Source organism: Drosophila tropicalis, unplaced genomic scaffold (genome assembly GCF_018151085.1).
Source record: "Drosophila tropicalis isolate 14030-0801.00 unplaced genomic scaffold, ASM1815108v1 contig_694, whole genome shotgun sequence".
NCBI classification, from domain to species: domain Eukaryota; kingdom Metazoa; phylum Arthropoda; class Insecta; order Diptera; family Drosophilidae; genus Drosophila; species Drosophila tropicalis.
In genome coordinates, this window is record NW_027173176.1 from 3,285,645 (window position 1) to 3,311,828 (window position 26,184).

Below are 26,184 nucleotides of genomic sequence, written 5' to 3' on the forward strand. Positions count from 1 at the left end.
GCAAAAAAAAGGGTTAAGTGCTTGCCCAACCGTGGAGTGGTTTTAACATTTTAATACCCTGTAGCTGAACAAAAAAAAAGGTAAGGAGTTAAGATAGATGCTAAACTCTGGCATAGAAAGGTTTAGCTAACTAATTTTCAATAAATACAAAGAAGCATTTAGAAATACGAGATAGATATGAAGTAAAAGAATATGTCAAAACTTACCTTAATCTTTCTCTAGATTCAGTTAATGACTTCAAAGACCTTGATCCTAAGCAGATCACATAAACGTCCATTTAAATCTCAGCCACAAGGTATCTCAACGTCGTTCAATTAACAAATTGTGCAAATGTTTTGCGGGTGCTGTCGCATAATTTGCTTTGAATTATTTAAGAGCTCTCTCTTTCGGCTTTGTGAAGAAAAGATTTGCAGCCAGGCATGCCTAATTAAAAATGGCAAGCGGCATTTTTCGTTGGTTTTGAGCTGCTTTGCCTTGTTTTTCTTTTTTTTTTTTTTTTTTTGTTAACTCTTTATTTTGACTCATAAAGCAGTTGCAATCAATCAATTAGCAGCTTCTCTTTCTTTTAGTGAGAAAACCGAACATGGAACAGGAATCCATGACTCACTGGCCTGTCAATAAGTCGTCGTCGTCGTCGTCGTCGTCGTCGTCTTCGTCGTCTGTCAAAAGATCCGCTACATTATCTGGCAATTGTTGGCAGTCAGTTTTTGGCCTTTCTCCTCTCGATAAGTGTCTTGAATATAACTCAACACTCACTGGTCCGTTCTTCTTAAGCCCCTTTGGCCCCTTCGTTTGGTTTCATTTCCCTTTGCTTTGTTATAGTTTATTCAATCGATAATTAGCTTTGGAGGCCTCTTCAAAAATTTATGCCTGAAATTCAAAATGATTATATTGTTTCGTTGGAAAACGAAAGAAAAGAAAACGAAGAAGTTGTTGCCGGTTTCTCCGCACGCAACAAGCAAAAACCAAACGAACCATTCAAACCAACACCCAAAGATGTCTCGTAATTTTTGCACTCAGATCTTGAATTATTGTTATGATAATTGCGGTTCGAGTATTGCTTTCAGAGCCAGTCTCAGTCTCAGTCTCTGCCTCTGACTGTGACTCTGACTCTGTGTTAATTTAATAAACACATTCAAGTGGTTTATTTATTTAATATTGTCTTTTTCTGTTTGCAAACGGAAATGCCAGTGACATAGATAAAGTGCCTGGTTGACTCATGGTCTGAGCTTTATTTAGTCAGGTGGCTTAGTAATGGCAATAGATATACATATATGTATGTAGATACTCTGAAATTTAAAGGAAAAGTTTTTAGATAATTATTTTTTTAAGGAAAAAATTAAATGAAAGGGAATGAAAGTTCAAAATTCAAAATGAGAAAAAAAGAAAGGATGTCAGCCATAAGACTCCTAGTTATGTTCAGGTCGATAGACTCAACTTTTGGGGCTACAAATGACAATTTCCTTGCAAAAGAAGTGCCCAAGGTAATAAGCAACGCCTTTTGCCGAGTATACATATATCGCCTTGCCAAGTATCTCAAGTGAATAGTCCAAAAAGACTTTCAAAGTAATGCTTAATGCTTACTTAGTTACTGATCAATAAGCGTTTAGTGAAAGATCTCAACAATTCATCTTATTAGACTATACCTGCCGACAAATGGAATATCCCAGAGGCTTTAGAAATTTCATCATATACCACACCTAAATCTGTGGCTCTCTCTCTATTTCTCTTCTTTAATAAGGATTCGTTTTGGTTTTGCCGACTTACCAATTACAGTGAATGCCCTTGCATTATGGCTTGCCCTATTCTGTATCCCCTTTCCTTTACACACGGTTCTAGCTCGTTCAATGGCAGACAGACCCTGTCTAACGTCTGCGGTACAGACATCATTTATCAACTAACCAAACAAATCAAAACCTAGCCGCGTTCCACAAAACTAAAACCATGGTAAATAGAACTCAGCAGAAAGCAGCAGCAGCAGCAACAACTCGGGCAGGCAAATACAAAAGTGAAAAATGATTTGAAATTTGGGGATTACAAGCTGCTTTCAGCATTCAGGACAAAAATCTATTTACGAAAACTTTGGGTGGTAAATGCAAAAACTGCTGCTGTTGCTGCTACTGCTGTGTGTTGTGTTGTGCTGATGCAGGGACGACATTTTCTGCACAATCACTTAACATCATTAAAATGAAGCGTAAATGAAAATTGCTGCGAAACATACGTACTTTTGGGATCCACCAGAGAGAAAACTCGCTGCTAATGTCGTTGGCATTTTCCAAAAAATTTTCGTGCAAATATGAACGAGAAGAACGAGAGGGCTTGTGGTGGAGGAAGAGAGACTGAGGAGGACATTTGAGCCAGAAATGAAGGCAGGGTGGCAACATCATTCATCAAGGATTTAGTTAAACGATGGCGAGCGTCTGCTCGGCAACCATTCATCATCATTCGTCTGGGATTATGCTTTTTAAACATACGATTGCTGTCAACATTGTCAGTTCCTGTTCCTACTAGTTCCTTCTCATCATCATCCAGTACCCAGCCAGCCAGCCAGTCAGTAGAAGCTATAGCTGGTATTCCAACTCTGGTGACCAAGGCAGCTGCAGAATCTATCTGTCTCGCTCTCTCTTCCTCTCATTCGCTTAGTATGCTCGATTTACCCACCGAAATACTGAACCGAATCTTTTGTCCACATGAGTCGTCGACTGCTTTTCCATTGCATTAGGGCCAAAATCAACTCTAGCATCAACTCCAACTCCAATTGCGTTGCGTTCATTCATAAATCAATCATATTTAGGCAAGTTTTTTGGGGGCTTGCATAATTTATCAAAGAATTTTTACAAATATTTGTAAATAATTTCAGCGTAACACAATATGCTACATGACACCCTAGAAAACAACAACAACAGGAGAAACAGAAGGACACTGGAGAGAAAGTAAGTAGGAAGGAGGGGGGGAAATCAAAATGATGAAGAGTGGTGGAAAGGAAAACAGAGTGCAAGGATTAGCAATAACAAAACAAACAAGACAGAAATGTCTGTTCTGTTCTGTTCTGTTCTGTTGTGTTGTTTTCTGTTGTGTCCCGTTTGTCATGCTGACAATTGGCTTTGCCTTTTGGCCATTGACTGACTCCAGTTGGAGCATTCGACCATTGGACATGCGGCGAATGGGTAGAGAGCTGTACAAATAAGTAACAACAAAGCATCGGCTTGAAGGTCCATGGCAAAAGCGGCTTGTCAAAATCACAGAACCAAAGTCGCAGACGACAAGGATAACAACATAACCCGAACAGAAAAGGATTGGCATGGGTTTTATATGCACCAGGACAGATGGTGACTAGAAATGGTGGGTTCTATTGAGCTGGCCTGCCCGTTTGGTTGGTTAGTTTCTTGGACTCAACCCACAGCCCTTTCTGCCCCATACATAATAGGTATACAAATGGTATGTGCTTTCCACCTCAATACTGATTGTTGGATTCTGGTCTGACATTGAAACTCACTCAATCTAATTGGAACAGAACTGCAAATCCAACAAGAGAAACCATTATAAAAGCAGCCAAAGTACAATTTAAAAAGGACAGATGCACTTGTCTATGTAAGAACTTCGATGAAATATAATATATCTACCTAGATTTTGAAAAATATGTTTATAAAGTTTTTGTAATCTTTTCTTTATCTAGTTTTTGAAATCTTTCTTCGAATACTTACAAATATCATTTGAGTTTTAAGAAGAAATTATAAGGAGAAGGAGAAATATTTAGTTGGACTACCTTATCCTAGAAAATTTAAATCAATGTATTTTAAATGTGTGTAGTTCCATAATATAGAAATATTCCAAAACAATCTAAATCGTAATGAAAACATTAAATTGTCTGAGCAGCTAATAAACTTAGTGAAAGATTTTTCTTGTTCGAACTTGGCCTTTCATTTGACTTATTTAAGAAATCTAAAATGTATGGGGTGATAAGACATAATGGCCTTTTGGGAAACGAGTCTATAATTCATTTTACTGCTATCCCTTGAAAAGTTCTTGTAATATTTTGTATGCCCAAGGAACTCAATAAATATTTCAATTTCCTGCCTTTATTTGCTTGACTTGGCACCATTTGCCTGACGCTGCCAACCATGCCCTGCCCCGCCCCGCCCCGCCCCGCTTTGCCCTGCTCTGTCCAGTTATCAAGTTAATGTGATTTTCGGTTTTAATGAATTTGCTAAAATTAATTTGTGAACCTTTCGTTTTTGGTGATCGCATCGTTGTGATTAGAGACAACCAGTTTTATGGTGTGGGCATTGGGTATTGGGCGCGGGTGTCGCTATCATTATATGGGAGTGTGTCTGGTAGCAATCGCTGGGAACATGCGCCGATAAAAGTAATATCCTGTAAACCAGACACGTGCCCGAATTTAGTCATGCGCATTGCACAGGCTCACCCACGGTCTCTCTCTCTCTCTCTCTCTCTATCTGACTTTTTCGTTTCTATGTTGGCAAAAAGATCCTGACTGCATGCGAGTCCTGGGTAGTAGTGTAACTTTGCACTAAACTGCAAGTTGCCCCTGCTCTGTTTATGCTTGTTTGCCATTACAGCGTTGTTAATGTTCTCACTTCAATAAGCAACAAATATACAAAAAAAAAAAAAAAACGGTCCCTTCTCATTGCAAAATGCAATTGCATTTCGTCCACGGTCCTCGCATCTGCGTCCCTTGTCCTTTATCCTTAAGCCTGTCGGTGTGCACCACAACTCGGCTTGGTGGCTTGCTCTTTTCTTTGTCCAAGGGTGGTTAAGCAAATTGAGTGCAGCTACGTGAATTTATGAAGCATGGCAAAAAGTGCAATGGTCGATAGATCGTCCGGTTTTTGTCATGTCCTCCAACAACTTTCCTCCCTTTGGCCATTTATTTTTGTTGGGGTGGTTCAACCGATTGCAATTGAGAATTTTTCTCCTCCTGCTTTCTCGTTCACTTCCTTCTTTTTTTTTTTGTTTTTCCTCTTTGTCGCTTTGGTTTTCCACTTGTCATTGTGTCCTATGTTTGCTCTATTGTCGCTAATTGTTTGATATATGGCTTGTATCTGTCGCTGTTATTGTTGTTGTTGTTGTTATTCTAGTCCTTGTTATTGCTGTTGCCGTTGGTTGTTATGGTGAGTAATTTGTTATAAATCATTAACGACAAAGACAGGGTTGCAATTGCTACCCCAAAAACGCTTGTAATTTAGCTAGCTAATGAGCCACACCGAACAGGTGAAAGTGAACCTGCTATGCATATACAATTCGTATTGTGGCTGGAGAATCACTTTATCAAATGCAAGATAACATATTTATTTTTAGTCCTGACAAGGATATGAAACAATAATAGTGAAGAATTACTAAAAAGCGACAGGTCAGAAAAATGTATAAATAATTTCAAGTCAGGCAAACAAAATTAAATTTAATCCAAGTAAAATGTTCATCAAAAGTAAACAAAACCACAAAATCTTCTAGAAATAAGGATTTCCAAGCAATTGTCTTTTCAAAATTGAATATTTTTATTATACTTAAGTCAGCTGCTTATTAATAATTATTAGTCGGTTGCTAAAACTTTAATTTAAAACAAGTTTTTGGTATTGAGTTTCTAACATTGCGTATACGCCCCCTAACCTAGGACAGATTTTCAAGTTGATCTCTAAAATCATAAGAACCAAGTTAACTAAATTTATTCTAGATTAAGTAATATTGTTTCAATTAATGATAGCAAATTCAACCATTGTTGCTATTTCTCTTAGTGTACATATATTATTATTGTCCTTAGACTCCCTTTTTTTTTTTTTTTTTTGACTAATTTACATGCATCAAATTTAGAGTTAGTTATTGCTTAGGAACTACCTCCATCACATAGTTTTCTAAACATTATCACAAAACTTAACTCCCAAGCGATTAGGGGCAGAACTAAACTAAACTTTACCTGGTTTTGCTTCTTCCTTCTGCAAACTCTCTTTCCCTTTCTTACTTGGCCAATCAAATTAACTACTTATAAAGTAAATTTTATAGAAGTTTTAGACTATGTGTGTGTGTGTGTGTATGGGAGAGTGTGTACTTTCTTGGCTCATGAAAAATTCTATTAACTGCCTTCTCCTACTCCACCTCCACCTTCTTCTGCACTTTACTTTAACTTGGTTCTTATACGACTTGCTCTTGTTTGAGCCCCCCAAAAGCTGCCTTCAAGCTATCCATTTGGTTTTATAGATGTACATATGTGTATGAGCTCTATATATACATATATATGTATATATATAAGGATATATATATATGTATATGCATTTTTAAGCCAATCAAGTCATGGCGGTGTTTACTCAAAATCTACACCCTCTTCCCAGCTCCAGCCTCGTGCCGTCCTGCCTGCCTACCTGGACTGGTCTGGCTTGGCTTGGCCTATTCATTCTAGTACTGGCTTTCCTGTTAGGTTTACATTTGACACACCTGCTTTCATTTGAAACTTGCCACGGGGCAATAATTGCAACAACATTGGACTTTCCTTTACACCCGCAACAACAATAAACAAATGAACGAGCGGCAACAGCAGCAGCGACGGCAGCAGCGGCGGCAAGTTTGAAAACTTTTTGAGTGGCAACCATTGCAGTTCATTGTGCAAAAGTTGAGGCCAAAGAAAAAGCCGTCGGAAATGTTATTGCTGCATATAGCCATAGCTATACCCACCTATATAGTGTCGAAGGAAGTGTTTGTTAGATAGGAGTGAGAGAATGGTGGTGCTGATGGTGGTGGCAGCTCCGGTGGTGGGGGGTATATAGCTAGTGCTGCGCTTGATTGAACGACACGACATCATAGTAGATGCGGGGAGACTGGTTGTGAGGTAGATGGTTGGCAAAATGTGCCTCAGGAACTGCGGTGGATTGGATGGATGAAGAGCGTGCGCCTTAAATAAACAATTCACATTTAATTACGTCTAAATTTGGTTTTGAGAACAAACACCGACGACAGCCGCGAGTGAGGGATACGTACGTACATATACACGTACGTACGTACATTAATACATACATACGTATAGTAACAATATGCAGAACGAACGATGGGAGACGGAGGGAGGCAGATCGAACGGACCGGACTTTGGAACGCGCACGGACGCTTCGTCAATGAATGTCGACAAATTGGCAACACACGCGATTGGGCGTAGGGCGTTGGGCGTACAAGAATTGAATTGGCGAATTGACGTCCAGGAATAATAAGCATGCGATACACTTGGCCAAAAAATGTGGACATTTTTCAAGATACTGATAAACAACAAGGTATAAGAACAAAAATAGTGGAAGAAAACTAAAGTGACTAAGTTAAACTTCAATTTTCGAAAAGGAAGAAGAATGACTAATTTAAAACACTGTCTCAATAATTCCAAATTACCTTGCTTATTCTTACGAATTTTGTTTTTATTTTTGCAAGTGTAAACGGCTTAGAATTATGGGCTGCTTTAAATTACTTTATGCCGAAAAGCATCACAAACAGAATTGGACTCAAGCCAGTTGCTTGATTGCATGCAATTGAATGCGAAAGTTCTTTCTTTCTTTCATTTGGTTACTTCCTTTTGATTCCTCTTGTTGTTGCTGTTGTTGTTGTTTTTTTTTTTCTTCTCACATTCCTGGGTGGTCCCTGCGATAGTTTTGGATTGGTAATGCACCCTCAAATCGATAGTAATGGCGGTCTGCTGCTGCTGCTGCTGTTTGGGGAGTTCTTCTCGTGCCAAAGCACTAAATAATTGCCCATATGTGGCCCCAGGAGCAACCACCCAACCCAACTCAATTCATCCCAGTACAAGCAAACTGAAGCTCACCATCCAACCACCCACCCTGTTTAGTTCCCCTTTGGGTTGTTTCATCGATATTTCTTTTTTCAATTTATGCTCATTTATTCTATCAATTTAACGAAACACACAGACCAAACCAAACCAAACTCAGACCAGACCATACCAGAGTGAAAATCTCTTTTGGGAAGGCAAATGGTGGACGGGAATCAAAGACACAAAATGAGAGTGAGTGAGAGATACAACAAAAAAATTAAGGAAAGAGAAGAGATTGCAACTCGTGCGTAAAGTTTTAGGTGAAAGGGAAGGAGGGGTTGGTGGGATGGGTGGGTTGGTTGGGTGGGAGAGGGTTTTCTTCGGGGTCTTGAAGGTTTGATTCCGTTGTGTTTTGAAAGCAAATATTTTCTGACAAGTGGAAGTCAGATGTCATATACGAGTCCAACACACACCCAGCAAAAAAAATGCCGTTCGTCTCAATTGCTACTTGACATGCACACAGACACACACTCGCACCCACACACACACACACCGCCAAGAGGGTCGTCAGAGTGAAGTTGTCAAAAATAAAATAAAAATATATATATGTACATATACACAAATATATTGTATGGTAGGGAAAAAACAGGAAATGTAAGGCAAAAAAAAAAAGGAAAAACATGCAAAAACAGCCAAAGTAAGGGCAAGAAAGAGAGAGACAAGAAAAGTTTGACATTAGAGCGTGAATACAACTGACAATTATTGTTTGACAGCTGACAATGTTTATGCGTGGGCGGAGATTTTGCGAATTTAATGATGGGTACATAAAAATTGGGGTTCCCCCTCGCTCCCTCTCTCTCTCTCTCTCTATCAAACACAGAGCACGGACCTACAAAACAATTCCAAAAATATCTTTTCATGTTTCCTTAAAGAAAACTATAGCCTACTTATTTGGGAATAATACTGAAAAGTAATTTCATTTAAGGATAAATCAATTTGTGAATTTGTGTGAATATTTGTAGTCTTTTTAATTGAACTAAAATTAAGCAATTCATTAATCAAAATTTATAAGACATAGCTGTCAACTACTGATATTGTCTTCATTAGTGTTAATGAACATTGAATTGAATATTAATTATAAAAAATTATTTGCTTTAAACTTTTGCCGAACAAATGCCAGCACACATTAATCAGCAAAAGGAGAAATGCTTTCTTTTACTAGAAACTCTCTCTTAATATTCTCTCTGGCATAAACCTTTAAGGAAAAAAACAAAACAAAATGCAAAGCTTCATTAGGAATGACAAAATATCCCACGTGGAATGTCGTCACCAAGCTCCAAGTCAAGACAGTCGACTTATTATATGATATTTAATAATTTATGTATTTCCGATTTATGTCCGCGCATTTTTTCATATATACACACACACATACCTTCTCAGCTTCCGTAACAATTTTGCTCTGCCATCTTCCCCACACTCCCTTTCTGTATCTCAAACCAATATTAAAGTGGAAATCTTGCTGGCGAGTCTTGTTCTCTCAGTCTCAGTCTTAGTCTCATTTGTATGCGTGCAGTGTTGCGCAGCGCACTTATTGCGACTTGGGGGACACTTGGGTATTAAAAAATGCCAGAGTACAACCAACCCACCAACCAACCAACCCCGCCGTCAAGAAACCCTCCATCTCCTTGTCCTTCTCCTTCTACTGTTCTAATTCCCATCCTAAGTAAGTATTTTCAACCAGTCAACGAAGCATTACTACTTTGACTCTCAGTCAGTCAAAAATTGTATTATGCACAAGTTGTTTTTTTTTTTCGGTTCACAGTATGTTTACTACCCGAAAAAGAAAGGCCATGGAGTGGTATATGGGATGGTACGGGGGGCATTTTATTAAGAAATCATCGTTGATTGTGTGGAAGGAAATAATGTTGATTTTACATTTTAGAACTGAACTGAATTGTAAGGGGGTTGGTCTTGTTGCGGTGGCAAGTTTATTATAATAATAGGCTATAGGGCTGACGGGTAGCACCTTGGGGAGTTTGGGGCCTTCCAAAAAAAGCTGATGGGATATGAAGAAGGGGAATGTTGCAAGAGTCGTAGGGCGGGAGTCTATTAAATTTATGAGTAATACATGTGTTCCTCTCTTGTCTTTCTCCATTATTTCAAGAGGTTTAATGGATCTTGTTGGCATTACATTTTACATTGCGTTACGATTCAATCTATGCAATATTTATGAGGACTTGTCATCAATATTAGCATCTATAATGAGGACTCAAAAACCTTACATAAGGGTAGAAAACACGATTGTCAGGTAAGTCAAATTAAATATTCTTTACTATTGACTATTCACTTAGAGAGAATTCTAGAATTGTTTCTTGCAAATAGAAAAACCTTTTATTTTCTAAATGTTAGAAAATAGAATTTATAGCAATTAATTTTCCAAAAATAACTGTGAATTTTTTGTTTGAGTGGCACCGTGAGGTAGCGTGGCCGAGCGGTCTAAGGCGCTGGTTTAAGGCACCAGTCTCCTCGGAGGCGTGGGTTCGAATCCCACCGCTGCCAAGTGGTTTAATATTTTCTATTTTGTTACAAAATTCTATTCAGTAAACGAAAATGTTTAAAGTTAGTTTCTTTCTTTAATGAAAGTGGCTGGCTTAATTGTAAAGTTCATGGACTTTAAGTCAATTCTTCATAGTCATTTGGGCCCAAACTCTTCGAGGCATGCAGAAAGCTCATTATTATTATTCCGAAAGTACATATATGTACATATGTATGTACATTCTTAAGTCTCTGTATATACATATGTATGTATGTATGTATAAGAAAGGACCTAAAGTCGTCTAGCCCGGCTACAAAAGGGTCACTAAACTTGAAGACCATGCATAAGTCTATGAGCGATGACTCGTTACAAAAATCTATAAATCTTGTCCAGACATATGTATAGCCTACTCCCCGTTTCGCCTAGGACTCTTTGCTGAAATTAACGCAAAAATTTTCACATCTAATCACGTGTGTGTGTGTGCCTGAGTGTGTGTGGATTGGTGGGGTGAAAGTTTTTCCCCCCCAAACCAGTCCCAGGGTATTTTAGTTCTAATGTTTTTCGGGTGTTGTGCATAATCGTTAATGAATTATGCCATACCCAAAAACCCTGCCTCCCCCATCCCACGCACTATCGCCGGTCTGGTTGTAATATGCGTGTAGCACATGTTGTGACCATATGACTCTGGCCTAGTTTTTCTAACTAACTCCCGCAACCCCCACCCACACACTCTACCTAAGCAAAAAAAGTTGGCTTTAATGAAATTTTCATGGTGCCTTTTGTTTTAATGCATTCCACACACCATTCCCCGTCTCCCGCTTAACCTCTCTCCTTCTCCCCCTCTTTCTCCACTGTTTCTGCATTAAGTTTTTGTCGTTTTCCCCCATTTCCACCCTCTCGACTTTTGCTTCTTGGTAGTAGTCCTTTTCGCTTCTATCCATTAGTCACGCGCTTTATCAAGGTGCTGGCATCGTGAATTTTTGACCATTGACCGACCACACCCCTTCCCCGAAACACTTTCCACCACCATACATTCATACTTACATATCCTTAATTGCCTTTTTCATAACAATATATATATTTACATATATACTATTTGGTTATATATTCTTTAACTCTATTTTCTTCCTTTTTTTCTTTTTTATAATAAATTTCTCAATGGCATGTTAAACTGAGCATCGAGTGGCCATTCCCCTTGGTCCCTTTTAAGCCTTTTTCCGTTTTTGTGTGTTTGTTTGTTGTATTTTGTTTGAAGCGCATCATTCACACTTTGTTTGCTACTTCCAGTTGCCTTTTCTCCCCACCGCACCTTCCCATGGCTTCGACATGCATAAAACATTTTTTCATTCATTTGAATTGAAAAGCTTTTCGCAGCGATTTGTTATGCAAGCTTAGAAAACAAACGCAAAATAACAAAAAAACGCAAAAAAAAAAAAATGGAACGGGGAGGAAAAAAAGGAAACCTGACGCTGAAAATTTGCTGACTGCCTTGCATACAACTCGTCCTCCATTTGCTGCTCCTCCATCTCCATTTTGTCTTTTTTTTTTTTTTTTACGTTTGTTATCAACTTTGTTGCTGTAAAATGTAATTGCATATGCAGCCACGCTTCAAAGCGCACATTGAAGTTAGAAGAGCCCATTCCCTCTCTCGTTACCAACCTGACTACCCTACCACACCCTGTGAAAAGGACCAAAAGGGGGGAGGGGCCTTGGTGGGGAGTTGTTAGGCAAAAGAGACGGCTGGCAAACATTTTTTTGCACACACTATTTGTTGGTATGTGTGTGTGCCCAGTGAGGTTATTAGTATTTTTCGTTTGAATGCAACAAACGTTAGAAAGCAGCAATTTGTTTTGTGAAGCAAAAGAATCGACTTAATAATACTCTTTATTAAAGAGCTTTTAGCTTTTTAGACTTTCAATACTTGATGTGTTGTTAAATTTCTAAGGTAAGGATTTACAGATGTCTTAACTTTATCATTACCTTCGACCTTTTAATTCTATTAACCTCAAAATTACCAAAAAAAAACAAAGGCTATGAAACTTAATTATGTGCCAACTATATAGACCCTCTTACTAATGGGTATACAATATGCGTTCGCTGCTCATGCACACAGCACAGCAAATCAGCAAATGCCCAAAGAACATTCCACACACAAACACACACACACTCACACACAATGAAGAATTTAGATAACAGATCAAAATGCATTCGAATCCTTTTGGTATGTTGATGAAATGTGCTAAAAGTGCTTCAGTCAACTAGAAAATACTTGAAATAAGTGCCAAGTATCTTAAAAGCACTTAAACTGTCCATATTTGAATCTATTTTTAAAAGAATTACCAATTGAACTAAAGTGATATTTGCATATATCGTAGTTTTCGCTTTCACAATTTTTTTTTTTAACGACAAAAATTTGACCCGAAAGGTCTGCATTTGATGTTTGAGCTAAGCTTTGCATAATTTATATGGTTTTTAATCTGTTTAACGAAAAATTTCAACCATCATGTGTAAATATTTTTACTTTCATATCAACAAGTTACGCCCCCCGTACCGCCCTTCTCTTTGCGCACAAAATCCCTTTAAAAAAAAATCACCAATTTGTTTGTTTATTGTCATTTGTTATTGCCTTTCCAGCAGGAGTTATTTTGTTGTTGTTTTTGGTTTATTGGTTTTTTGTGTGTTTGTCTGCCCTTTTTTTTTTTGTAGTTGAGCCAAAACTATTTTTCCCTGCGAAATGTTTTTAAGCGTTATTCGTATCCAAAAAGTATTTAATCCTTTGAATGTTTTATTGCTTAGGATAGACGGCCATAGTTATATGAGTGTTGGTGCATGTGTCTGTGTGTGTGTGTGTGTGTGTGTGTGTACATAGTTTGGCTAGTATGCAGCGTAGGGGGAAGGATATCAGTGGCAAGTTTTATACCCTAGTGCATAGTTTCAACAGTTAGAACAACACAAAAAATAAACCGAAATGAAATCTCTAAATAATAAATTCTCTTACGTACACAAAACAAATTTTCAATGGATGCCATTTAAAAACTTGTTCATTGTCTTGTTTCATTGCGATTGTTTGTGTTTTTTTTTTTTGGCATTTTATTCATACTGCCCACGCGACTATCGTCTTTAGTGGCATCAAAATGTTGAATAAAAGAATAATGTCTTTCAATCTGAACTAAAATCTGAAGAACTATATATTTATCTAATTTCCATTTGATTTAATTGGTTTCAAATAATGATAATGTCTGAATGACAATAATCCCAATGTAAGACTCCATTCTCCCCACCTCGTTCCCTGCAGCTGCAATAACAACATCTTATCTGTTTGCATACATACATAGATCGTGTGGGGGTGAGGTGAGCCAGGGGGCTGGTGTTGGGTAGGCGGGGAGGGGGAACACAGCAACTGTTTTGTACATAAATTTCCGAGCGTTAGCTGTCTCCACTCTTGCGGGCACTTCAGTTGCATTACATGATGTTATCCCGCACGATGTGTTCGCTGTCGATAATTAAGCTTAAAATATACTTGTCTATGGATTATGTTTTTAATATTTTATGATTTTTAATGGCACACTTGTTCGACCATTTGATTGTTGTTGTTGTTGCTTTTGGTGTGCATATATTTAAAAATAAACCAACTTTTTGTTTCACTGTTCGGTTGTTGTTGGTTGTTATTTTTATATTTTGTTGATTTATTTTTATGCTCTTTTGGTCGTGGTATTGAAATTGATATTGGGATTGGTGGGGACTGGGGAACTCGTTGCGTTTGGTACGTGTCAAAATATGAAAATTAAAATATCGTGAAACATTTTTAAATGGATTTCATTTATGCATTGCCTGGCATTTCATTCAAGGCATTCAAAAATGGCCAGCTTAAGGTGTGAACCGACTGTTTGGCCATTTAAGCCTTTACGTTTTTATACATGTACATACATACATACATATGTATACGCATATATGCATATGCATATGAGATTCTCGACTTTTTTTATGTTTGTTTTATGAATCTCTTTGATATGTGTAAATGATCATGGAATTTTGTTATAGTTAATATCTATGGTCTCAATAATCCTGATTGAAATGACTACGAACTTTTAATATAACTCCATTAATTGTAATCGATCTAGTTACATGTCCATACATGTAATCTACTTAAGTTGGACAACGAAAGTTCTTTATTTCCTTCTTCATTTGCTTGATCAAAATATTTTACTCATTTATTTCGGATTGGTAATTGTTTAAATTGATGATAACCTTATTGATTTAGACTTATTCTTTGATCGGGTGACAGATGAAAAGTACCATAAACTACAAATATTAAGTATAGTTTAGTACGAATATGTAATTTCAACCGATTTGACCTGAGACTAAATAAAGACTTTGTTATTCAATGTATAGGATCAGTATCTAATAAGTGTCTTCGTATTCCCCCTTTCTCTACCTCACGCAATTTGACAAATTTAACATTAAGGCTTTAAACCCATTCGAATTTCTGATTAACTTAGGCAATCTCTTTCATCATCAAGGTCTGTTGTCTCCTCCCCTCTCAGCACATTGACAGTTTCCAGTAAATACCGCGACAAAAAAAAAATGCAAAACACAAAAAAAAAAAAGAGAGAAAAACCAAAACGACATCATCATGGTTGCCTACCCAACTCATCCGATCAAATTCTAATTAAATTCCTTGTCTAACCATGTCCCACTTTGAAGATAAGGTCACACAGGATGATGGAATATGACATACAATCTGAGGAAAAACAAGGGCAAGCCAAAATCAAAAAAAGAAGAATATCAAAAATAAATGAACAAGTATAAAAATATTTGAAAAATGTATTTTTAATTGCACAAAGTCAAGACGTCGACGACGCGTCGTCGAAAGAAAAGTTGTTGTAAGCCTTTTTTGAATAAATTAGCGTAGATGAGCGGTAGATGGCGGGGTTCGTGGGGGAGGGGGAAATGCCAATAAAGATGGTAAAGATGAGGGGCTTCTGCAATGCTTTTGCTACTTCCTGTTATTGCTACTGTTTCTGACAGGCAGCAACCTCCTTGCCACTTGCTACTTGCGGTGTTGCATATTCAGGAGGTTTTGCTCCTTCAAAAATACATAATTACACAAAGTAAGAAGCAAACAAGGACTTGCTTCTAGCCCTCTCTCTCTCTCTCTTTCTCATTGTTGATGTTGTTGTTCCTTTTTTTTTTTTTGGTGTTTGATGACCCTGTTTATGAATACGTTAGCATTAATTAAGTTTGATTTAATTAAACGTAGACTCGCCCAGCCACCAGCAACCGAGAGAAGGAAGAAGGCTAGCACTTCATCATCAGTTAGCAGGCAAGCAGCCACGGTCACTTTTAGCCACCATCGTGATTTTGACTTGACTTGGCTTCCTTCTTAATCTTTTAACCCGTCACTGGCGGGCTCGCTTTGCTCCTTTTTGCGGTTTGGCGCCAACAAAATTCGCACCCAAGGCAGTCAAGTGGAAGTGCCCTCGCCTCGCCCCACCAAACCCAGTCCAAATTTCACCTCTAACTGGTGAAGCTTCAGTTCTTCTTCTTTGTGCTCTTTTCTTTTCTTCAGGTTTTTTTTTCTGTTCCTTAGCTTGGCACTCTTCAAGTGGAAAATCCTTTTTGCCTATTTACGTGGCCTTAACAAGTCAACACACACACAGACACATAGAGAGCGGGAGAGGCATAGAAAGGACTCATCATGTTGTGCCCATCTTTATCTTTGGGCTTGTCTCTAATGAGGGAAAACTTCAGGTTTTACACAGAAACTTAATGGATTTAGATGAAAATTAGTATTCATTCTTTGAAAATGTTTCGCTTAAAATTTCAATTCATTTACAGTTTATGTACTTCGACTAGACTAAACTCAAAGATTCAAGCGCGCCTGCCAGTCTTTTCTACTACTCCTCAATTTACTTTGCGGTAAGCCACTCAACTTCATTTCCTATGCCCTTTGATTGTGCTTTCTTTCATATTCCTTCGTACATTTGTTTATTTGCTTTAATAAATTAATTAATTGGCCTGCGGCAGTGGCAGCAAAAACAAACGGCACAAACAAAATACAACACAAAAACAAAAACAAAAAAAAAAATAACCAAACCAAAAACAGCAAATAATAAGCAAAATATTTGCTTTAATTTACAAGTAAAAGCAAAATGAGACTCTTCTCACTCTCTCTTCTAGTTGCTACCCTACTCCTTTTTTTTTTGGTTTTGGCCATACCCTTGAACTTCTAAGAGTAAGGTATTTGCATGTCCTTAAAGTATGTGGAATCGCATGCTATATCCTTGAATATATTTTAATTGTTTGAGTTGATTTAAATTAATTCCCTTATGAGATTTATTCTTGAACAATTTGATCTTGGCTAAGATGAAGACTAGAATATTTGCCTTTCATTCTAAATATATGTTACTTACAGTTATCTTGTAAACCTAGTTAACATCAGATCCTTAGAATCTATTTAGTTAAAATTCGTTCTTATGGCTATTAAGACAAGTCTAGATATCATGGGAGTTAGTATCCCGTTAAAGTCATACATTATACATATACATATATAAAGGGTAATTCAGTGTCGGTGACAAAACTCAATGGAATATCTTCTTTTTTTTTATTGTGGTCTTCCATTTACAAATTGCATTAGATTAAAGCGCGATAAACTTGGGGCGCGTTCACTTGGCATGATTTCGACTTATTTGCACTTACAAAAAGGCCAAGCACCATGGTAATATTTTCCACGCCTTGCACATTTTATAAAAAACACACACACAGAGGTCTAAAGAGACTAGGGGAGAGAGTGAGTAAAGAAACAGCGAAAAACAAAGAGAAAAAGGCACCTAGATATGTAGAACGAGAGAGAGAGAGAGAGAGAGAAAGAGAGATAGCAAGAGGGAATCACTGGGAACTGGAGGCCATGTAGAACATGGTTAATTAGCAATTAATGAAGCGATAATGAAGGCAAGATAAACGACAAACGCAGACAACGACAACGTTGAGGAGAAGAAGGATGATGACGACGACGATGATGATGATGATGCTGACGATGACAACAACAACAACAACAACCTGGATGTGGGACAGCAGCAGCAGCAATAGCAGAGGGAGATCTACATACAGAATGTATACACCATACTGGGTTGTCCCTGTACCGTGGGGTAATGTGTGTCTGTGTGTGTGGAGAACTTGTCGAAGACTTTGTCAGGTTGGTTGTAGGCCTTCACTTTGCCGCTATGTGTGTGTTTTTGTTTGTTGTGTGCGGTTTGAACGGCCTTGACGAGGATGAGGATGAGGATTTAGAAGACTGTAGGATGCGAAAAAGTGAAATCTGACGGCTTAGCTTTACCTTAGAGATGGGACCAACGGACCTACCTACTTCCTACTTTCGTGTCCATTTCTGGGATTGAAGCACTCCTTTCCTCTTCAAAATTAAAACACTTAATTATCGGTAATCTAATCGAAACGGGCTTGCATTAAATTGGAATGACAAAACCTCAGCTACTTTAAATTCTTGGGAGAATTTCAAATAATTTTCCATGTTTTCTACATTATTTTTTTAAAGAAAACCTTTTTTTTTCAAAGCAGAGCATAATATTTTTTTCTTTCCGGGACAATTTCCCATCTCTAGCTTAACATTTTTCTTCTTCATTTTTTGTCATCCAGGCTTGTTGTTGTTATTGTTTCTGTTTCGGACTTGTTTGTGTGTGTGAGTTTTTTTTTTTTTTTTTTTTGTTTTGTAGACTGGCTTAAATTAAAAAATTTTGTTTTTTATAGTTGTTTGTGTGTATTTGTTTTCTTTTTTTGGCCTCTTTACGCTGTATCTCGTCCTCAGATTGTCGAGCGCGCGAAATTGTATCATTTCCTTGGAAAAAAACATATTTTTTCCTGTTTTTTTGTTTTTTTTTTTTTGGTTTGCTTCTTTTAAGGCTAATTAGTTTGCCGGGACCCGAAAGTTTCCTGTCACTTGCAGTGGCAAAAGGCGTTGCCAATTAGGTGTATGTTTGTGTGTGTATGTGTGTGTGTGGTAGAAACTGGACAGGCATTTAACCTTGAGTTAGGCAATTGTGGCGGGGAATGGTCCCAAATGAGATAGAAATTAAAAGTGTGAGTGCCTGAATAGGTCAGTGAAGGAAAGAGCGGAACTTGGCGTGCTATTTAAAATGTTTAAACTTCAACTAATTGGATAAGTTAAGCGCTATATCGAATACACTACCATCAGATAAGTTGGGCTTATACCCAACAAGACCCAAAAAATAGGTTAATGGATAGCTAGGTCTGTCAGACAGAAGTTCCAACATGAATAGATCAAAGGATGCAACTAAGCAATTTGATAAACCTTGTGAATTAAATATCCTTTCTTAACTTTAAACTCTCCTCGCACTATTTCACCAGGCGACCTTAAAGCTTAAAAACAAATCATAAAAAACGAAAGGACATGATGAAAACAAAATATGGCCAAAGATAGAAAGTAAATGTTTTTTATGTGGCAATTTTCAAGTCAATCATAGGGATTGAAAACTATAACATTCTTTTGTCATCAACTGTACCCACATAGAAATAAAAAAAGAGAAACACACACACCCGCACATACATCATTTAGAAAAAGCCCTGGAAAATCCAACACATTACGCAGCAACACGTTGAGCTACAAAATGAGCCCCTACACACCGACTAACACACACTCGCACACACACACACAAACACACATACATATCATCAAAATTTATAAAGCCAAAAAAAAAAAAAAAGCTTAACGCACATAATACCCCCAAAAAGTCGAGTGGCAAAACGGTAAATATATGAATTGGATTTTGAGCTGGCATGGGATTAGAAAGAAAGCATAGGAGTAAGGGCAACAGAGAGAGTGGCGGGGGGGCAGAGCAAGAGGCGCCGAGTGAGTAAACGAACAAACGAATGTACGTACATACATACATATGTATGTAAGTGTGTGTCTGGGATGTAAGGCAGAAGAGGGAAAAGGAAGCTAACCGCTTGCCAAATGGCTTTATGTGCGTCAGTAAATTTACACCTCGTAATCGAGATGAGTGGACACACAGGACGGGACAACAAAACGAGCAAACGACCGAGAGAGAGCAGCTGTTGCCAAAGATTAGCCTTGGTCCAGGCATTTCGTTTTCTTTTTGTCGCACAAATTTTCATTTTTATGAGCCAAACGTTAACAAAAAAAAAAAACCAATTGGAGGACAGAGAGAGAGTGAGAGACCCTTAAAGCTCAAGTATTATCAAAAGGACCTCGTTGTTGGTTGTCAGTTGCTGGTTGTTCTTGTTGGCGCCGCGAGCCTTTTTAGGTCTAGCCAATTATATAATAACACAGTGGGTTAAGTCAACCGAATGGCCAGTGTGTAGAATGTGCAAAAGTAAACACGTACATCATCAACTCAAAAGAATGAATGTTGCCTGCATTCTGAGCACATTGCAACAACAGCTCTTTAAATAGTTCGACTTCGAATTACCCAGGACTAACTTTGCGTTTTGCCAGTTGAAAATATATATATATATATATATATATATTTTTTTTTTTTTTTTTGGTAAAATTAAAATAATGTAATCAAAAATAGTTCCACAATTAAACATTTGGATCTATCCAATAAGATATTGTAGCTATCGTGATGTTATGGATACCCGAAATTACCTAGTAATTTTGGTGTAAGCAACATTAACTGATTTGCATTTCAATCTTGGCGGCATGTGTTTAGTTTTGGCATAAGAAAAGAAGAAACCTGTTCCACACAGACCGCAAAATGAAGCATAAGATGGGTATACAGGAAAGGCTGGCGGGGAAGGAAGTCAAGATGCAATAGCAACAGCAGCAGCTGCCACTGCAACGGGCAATGGACAACAGCAGCAGCAACAACAAACACTTGCCAAGTGAGATCTCGACCCTCGACTTTTCTTATGCTTTGCTTTGTTGCTTTTTGCACCGTGACTTAAAATGCAAATGAAAATGCAATCATTGTTTAATCTCGTACACAGCGCCAAGGAGCAGACTGAAGTTGGCTGCTGTTGTTGCTATTGCTGTAGCTGTTGTTACGATCGCCAGTCAAGCATCTCTTTCTCTCTGTCTCTCTTTCACTGGGTTAACAACTATGAGCATGTTTGCTATGAGATTCAGGAAGCTTCCACAGCCTTAAGATACACAATTTTTGATAATATTTCTAACCATCCAGGCGATGGGGCAAAGTGTCGGGTGCAGGGCACCAAGAAAAAGAAGAAGACAACGAAAAGATGAGGAACAGCAACAACTTCCCAACTTGTAACCCAGAGAGACAGAGGCACAACAGATTTGCTTCGGGGGAGTCCCACCAAAAAAGCATAAACTGATTTCTGATGCAATTTAGCAATGTTGTTGTTGTTGCTGCTGCTGTTGCTGTTGCTGCTGCTGTTTGATAAATTCTTTGAGAGAAGACACCAACAAGAGTTTTCTATCAAACAACATGAAAATTAGATCGCGGTTTTTTCCTCCTCCCCATGTTGTGTTTGTTGCATCATGTCATAAGCCAAAAGGAAATAGATTTTCACTTTAGACAGACTTTTTCATGGATACTTTTATCATCTTTATGCATATTTGGTTTATTCGGTTAAGTACAGTTAGGCTAACGGCTGGCCAGATATGTATATCAGCTAAATCTTTTAACAGAGACAGATATATCATATTATTTAGTTTTGGCTAAGGCATTTTAAAGGTAACTAACAAAGCGACTAAAATAAGATAACTTAAGAAAGTCAAATAGAAGAAAAATTCCATTGAAAGTTAACAAAAGTTTATAAAAATGATTGCCATTGAAATTCGTCGAAAAAACTATCTTAAGATGAGTCAATGCCAGCTAAATTATTAAAATGTTGTTTATTTGTTTAACATCTCAGTGCCAACAGGCTAAAAACCTACAAGTTAATGTGACAGTCACGATTTCTTAAACTAAATTAGCCTTTAAATATGAAATATAATAAGAAAACTTACAATTGTTGAAATAAACGGCATAAAGCTCGTTTCATATTCTAAATGATTTTGTATTTTCTCACAATGCATTCCAGTTCGAAAACTTCTTTCTAAAGCCGCCAAAGTTGCAAAGTCTTCTTAAATAAACATGCAGCAGCATCTGCAACAACAACAATGTATCAAAGCAAACACAATCTATAAAGTACAATCACTTTTTGGGGCCAGCCATCAAGAGTAAGCCCCCATACCAATGCATAGTCAGGACGGATGGACTGTGTCTGCCTCTGCCTCTGCCCTTTTAAATCATGTTAAAATCATCTTCTGGCCAAGGCAAACATACTTATAAACATACAAACATACAAAAAAACGTGCTGCCTAGAGATCTAGGCTCTTCTTCTCTTGCAATTTTTGTTGCTATGCTTTACTATATGTACACATACAAATATATAATATATATGTGTGTATATGTTGCATCGCCTAATTATGGGTTCGAAAAATCTACGCTTGATGATCGACATTGTGTGGCTTGGCTGGCGGAAAATGCATACATATCTGTATACATACACACATGCATATATGTATATATGTATATGAACAACAAAGGAAAAAAGGCACAAACCTGATGAAAGGGCACTTTAGTTTAGTCGTGTGCAATCCGAAAGGATTGCATATGAAGTGGTCGTGCATTAATTTTAGCACAATATTTCTTAACGTTCTCTTTTTTTAACTCTTTTTCTTTTGGTTACGCCCACTAAAGTGGCATGCCGCCGCCTGGGTTATGTAAACAGCCAGAAGAAGTGGAAGAAGGTGAATTGATAAAGGCCAAGCTGGCAGTCGAGAAGGCATTCAGGCAGGCGTTGATGATGATGACGACGACGATGAAGATGAAGATGAACGTCGTAGATGGAGTTGCTTGTTGTGTGTGCCAATGTGTGTGGTGGCTAGAGGGCAAAGGTTGTGACGAGCAGACAAACGGACGAGATGGGATGGCTTGGGTTGGGTTTGGAGCGCAGCAGACATTATGTGTGTAGTAAGTGTTAATGTTGCAATCAGTTTAAGTTGAAAGTGATGTGGAGTTAGTTTTGAGGTGGCTTAGGCCTCTAGACTAGCAATCTAATGAAAGTAAAATGCCTTCATATTTAACAACAAAATAATTGAAAATACATGATAAAGCGTTTCTATATGCCAGTTAATAAATGTGCTATAGATAGCAAGCTATTGTACATTTCTTTGGATAACTTCTTGGAGAGCAATTTCAGCAACAATTAGGAAATGTTTTTCAAACGATCTACTCAAAGGATTTTAAAAAACGAATCGCAGAAGAAGACACTCATAATCTTATACAAGTAAATTTTCAAAAAAGTTTGTCTCACATGAATATCTTTCTCTCTCTCTCTCTCCACCTCAATTGAAATGGATTAATTAATAAGTATAAAATACTTATTGATCAGTTTGCTCAGCTTCATTTGCTCAAGGAATGTTATCAAAATATTTCAACATACACCCATGATGAATATAATAGGTACACCCTTTAAAATTTAATTTAAATTAGCACAACTTTTTTTCTATTACCTTAATCACCAAAATTTAAATGCACATTTGTTTATTGAACATTTGTGTATTGTTTACCATAATTTGGAAAAGAAAAATTATTTTATTCAAAAGTTACAACAAAAATATGAAATTTCAGAATTTCGTGCTTGATGAAAATAATAGGTACACTTTAATTGACTAAGTTTTATTTTTTTTTTTTTTGGTTTTGAAATCACTGAAAATCTATTTTTGTTTCATTATCTGATTAATATGGAATGTATCCACCTTAATTTTACCGTTACTTTTCTCATCCGACTGGGAATACTCTTAATCAAAGCTTGGCAGGACTCTATCGAAGTCTTCTTCGACGCACTCCCACAATTGTCGGTTGTTGCCACTTTTTTCTGTTCGAGACTGATCCTATAGCTCACCCCACAAGTTATCGATGAGATTCAGATCCGGAGACTAAGTGGGCTAGGTAAGAGCGACCACTATATTGACCTCTAACCAAGTTTTTAAAATTTTGGAGGTGTGTTTTACGTCGTTATCCTGTTGATAAACCCACCACAGGGACTTTTTTTCCTCTAAATATGCTAGCATAATATTTTCCAGGACATCCCTATAGTCAGCTGCTCCCATCATGTCAGATATTAGGAATATTGGATAGTGTTCTGACCAAGACAAACAACCCCACACTATAATATTTTTAACACCATGCACCACTGTAGCGGTGATCAAAGTTTTTGGTTATAGGGCGCCTTAAATGTTAGGAACAGTCATTTCCGAAAAGATAAATTTTAGTTTCGTTGCTAAGAAGGATATTAGGCCGGTTTTTTTGAACTTCAGATGCTGCCCATGTGAAGTAGTCGTTAAGAAATCTTTGCTATATGATCAAATCTTTGGTTCGCATCAAAGGAACCCTACTTGCGATACGAACTGATAGATTAGCCATTTGTAGTCATATCCTAATTGGAAAAACATTAATATCATTGTCCATTTTGGATCCAATGGCTCTCAAGGACTCGAAAGTGTCCGAATTTCTTAGGTTAGGAGTGGTTTTCTCTTGACCCAGTTAGTCTCCGGATCTGAATCTCATCGATAACTTGTGGGGTGAGCTATAGGATCAGTCTCGAACAGAAAAAAGTGGCAACAACCGACAATTGTGGGAGTGCGTCGAAGAAGACTTCGATAGAGTCCTGCCAAGCTTTGATTAAGAGTATTCCCAGTCGGATGAGAAAAGTAACGGTAAAATTAAGGTGGATACATTCCATATTAATCAGATAATGAAACAAAAATAGATTTTCAGTGATTTCAAAACCAAAAAAAAAAAAATAAAACTTAGTCAATTAAAGTGTACCTATTATTTTCATCAAGCACGAAATTCTGAAATTTCATATTTTTTGTTGTAACTTTTGAATAAAATAATTTTTCTTTTCCAAATTATGGTAAACAATACACAAATGTTCAATAAACAAATGTGCATTTAAATTTTGGTGATTAAGGTAAAAGAAAAAAGTTGTGCTAATTTAAAGTCAAAAAAATTAATTTTAAGGGGTGTACCTATTATATTCATCATGGGTGTATAATCCTCGATTAAGAATGCTTTCAACACATTTCCCTTGACAATTTTCCCATTCTGGGCTTGCCGTTTAACCCCATAACTAAGTTCGTTCATACATATATTTATATATGTATGAACATAATTACTTAAACATTATTACGCCTCATCAGAGTCAGAAGAACTCTAGAGAATCCCCCCAAGAGGCCTTGGAACCATTAACAATGCCAAAGACGACCCTGTCACCTCCAGGAATGGGAAGAAAGAGTATGCCAGCTACCCTTACTATGTGCCATTTATACCATTCAACGTTCAGATAATGCGCAATTTAAATGAATAATAGAATTTTCTCTGTCCAAAGGCACAAAATCCTTCCCCCAAAAATGAAGACCAAAATTACGCACTATTGAAGAAAGTAAAGTTCTTCTTGTCCAAAAAAAAGCTAATGAATTCAAATGAGCCACCAACTTGAACTGTTTGGCGCAAAGCTTCATCTCTTTTGAGTATTTTTTTGTTTTGTTTTTTGATTAGGATAGAGTGGGTACAATATTAATTACAAGAACACTTACAAACCGCCGGTTAAAGGCTAAAGGAAAATCCTCATCATCATCATCATCCACGTCGACCCCATCATGGAAAAATCCTAACAGCTGTGATGTAACAAATGGATAACAACGGGGTGGTTCCAACCACTTGAAATTTTCACTCCAGAAATTAAGACATAAAACATTTTTTGTCGCCGCTGCGGGTTTTTGGGTTGAATTCAACCCTCGAAATACTTGTATGTAGAATAGCCGATTGGTAAGAGAATTGAGGAATGGGCAAACAGTAGTGCATGGCCTTAATGAAGCTATAAACTCACGTAACTTCGGTGAACAAGTTTCTTTCAAGTGCAAGTAAAAAAGCAAAGATGGAATGGAGTGGTGGGCCGACTGACTTGACTGACCATATAAGGTTAACTAGTTGAGCTTTTGATGTTGCCTTTAAGTATTCAAACAAATATTTGCCAAACTTGAAAGAAAAAGGTACTAAACAAATATGAAAGAGGGAAAAGGACACGACGACAATGTTGATGATGATGATGATGATGATAATGATGATGGCATGCTGGGTAGGAATTCAAAAATTATTGTATGCGGGTTAACCTCCCCTAATTTTTTTTTTTTTTTTACCCATAAGAAACATTGCAAAAAAACCGAGGAAAAAAAGACCAATGCATACACCACAAACAATAATGTTAACGAGCCGCGGTCCCTGAGATTACAATCAAGTGACATAAGGCAAAGGATGTATATACATTTCTGGGGTCGAATTTTATTTCTCTTTCCTTTTTTTTTTTTGCCAGATATAATCGCGCACTGCAAAGTGGCAAATGGACAACGAGAAGGCATTATGTCCGGGGCAGGTTCGGTTCACTGTACTGTCCCGCAGATTTATCGTTAGCCCAACATATGGCCCTTTCCCCTATCGAAAATCAATGCAATTTACTTGAGGATATGCCATATGGTTAGTTGGTTTGTTGGTTGGTTGGGTCAAGTGCAAGCTACATTCAAACTGGGGCCATGGAAATGAAAACCTTAGCCTTTCTATTAACTAATTGATAACACAGACAAACACACGCACACATACATTCAAACAGTTTATGTCTGAAAATTATATATGCATTTCGATCGATGTTGATGTTGGGGCCCGGGCCCACCATTATCATTATCAGCATAAATTATTCGTGTTTGAAATCAAATGGAGTAAAAAACTTAAATGTGGCAATGCTCCATTCAACTGGCTCGTTGGTCTAGGGGTATGATTTCCGCTTAGGGTGCGGGAGGTCCCGGGTTCAAATCCCGGACGAGCCC

At 37.5% G+C, this 26,184-nt stretch overlaps 2 non-coding genes across 2 annotated transcripts; both read left to right on the forward strand.

The window, feature by feature from the left end:
* The first annotated feature begins 10,233 nt into the window (after positions 1 to 10,233).
* Positions 10,234 to 10,315, forward strand: TRNAL-AAG (transfer RNA leucine (anticodon AAG)). Its single transcript has one exon. It is a non-coding gene; the product is annotated as a tRNA-Leu (tRNA).
* Positions 10,316 to 26,112: 15,797 nt separating this feature from the next.
* On the forward strand, positions 26,113 to 26,184 carry TRNAP-AGG (transfer RNA proline (anticodon AGG)). The gene has a single exon. It is a non-coding gene; the product is annotated as a tRNA-Pro (tRNA).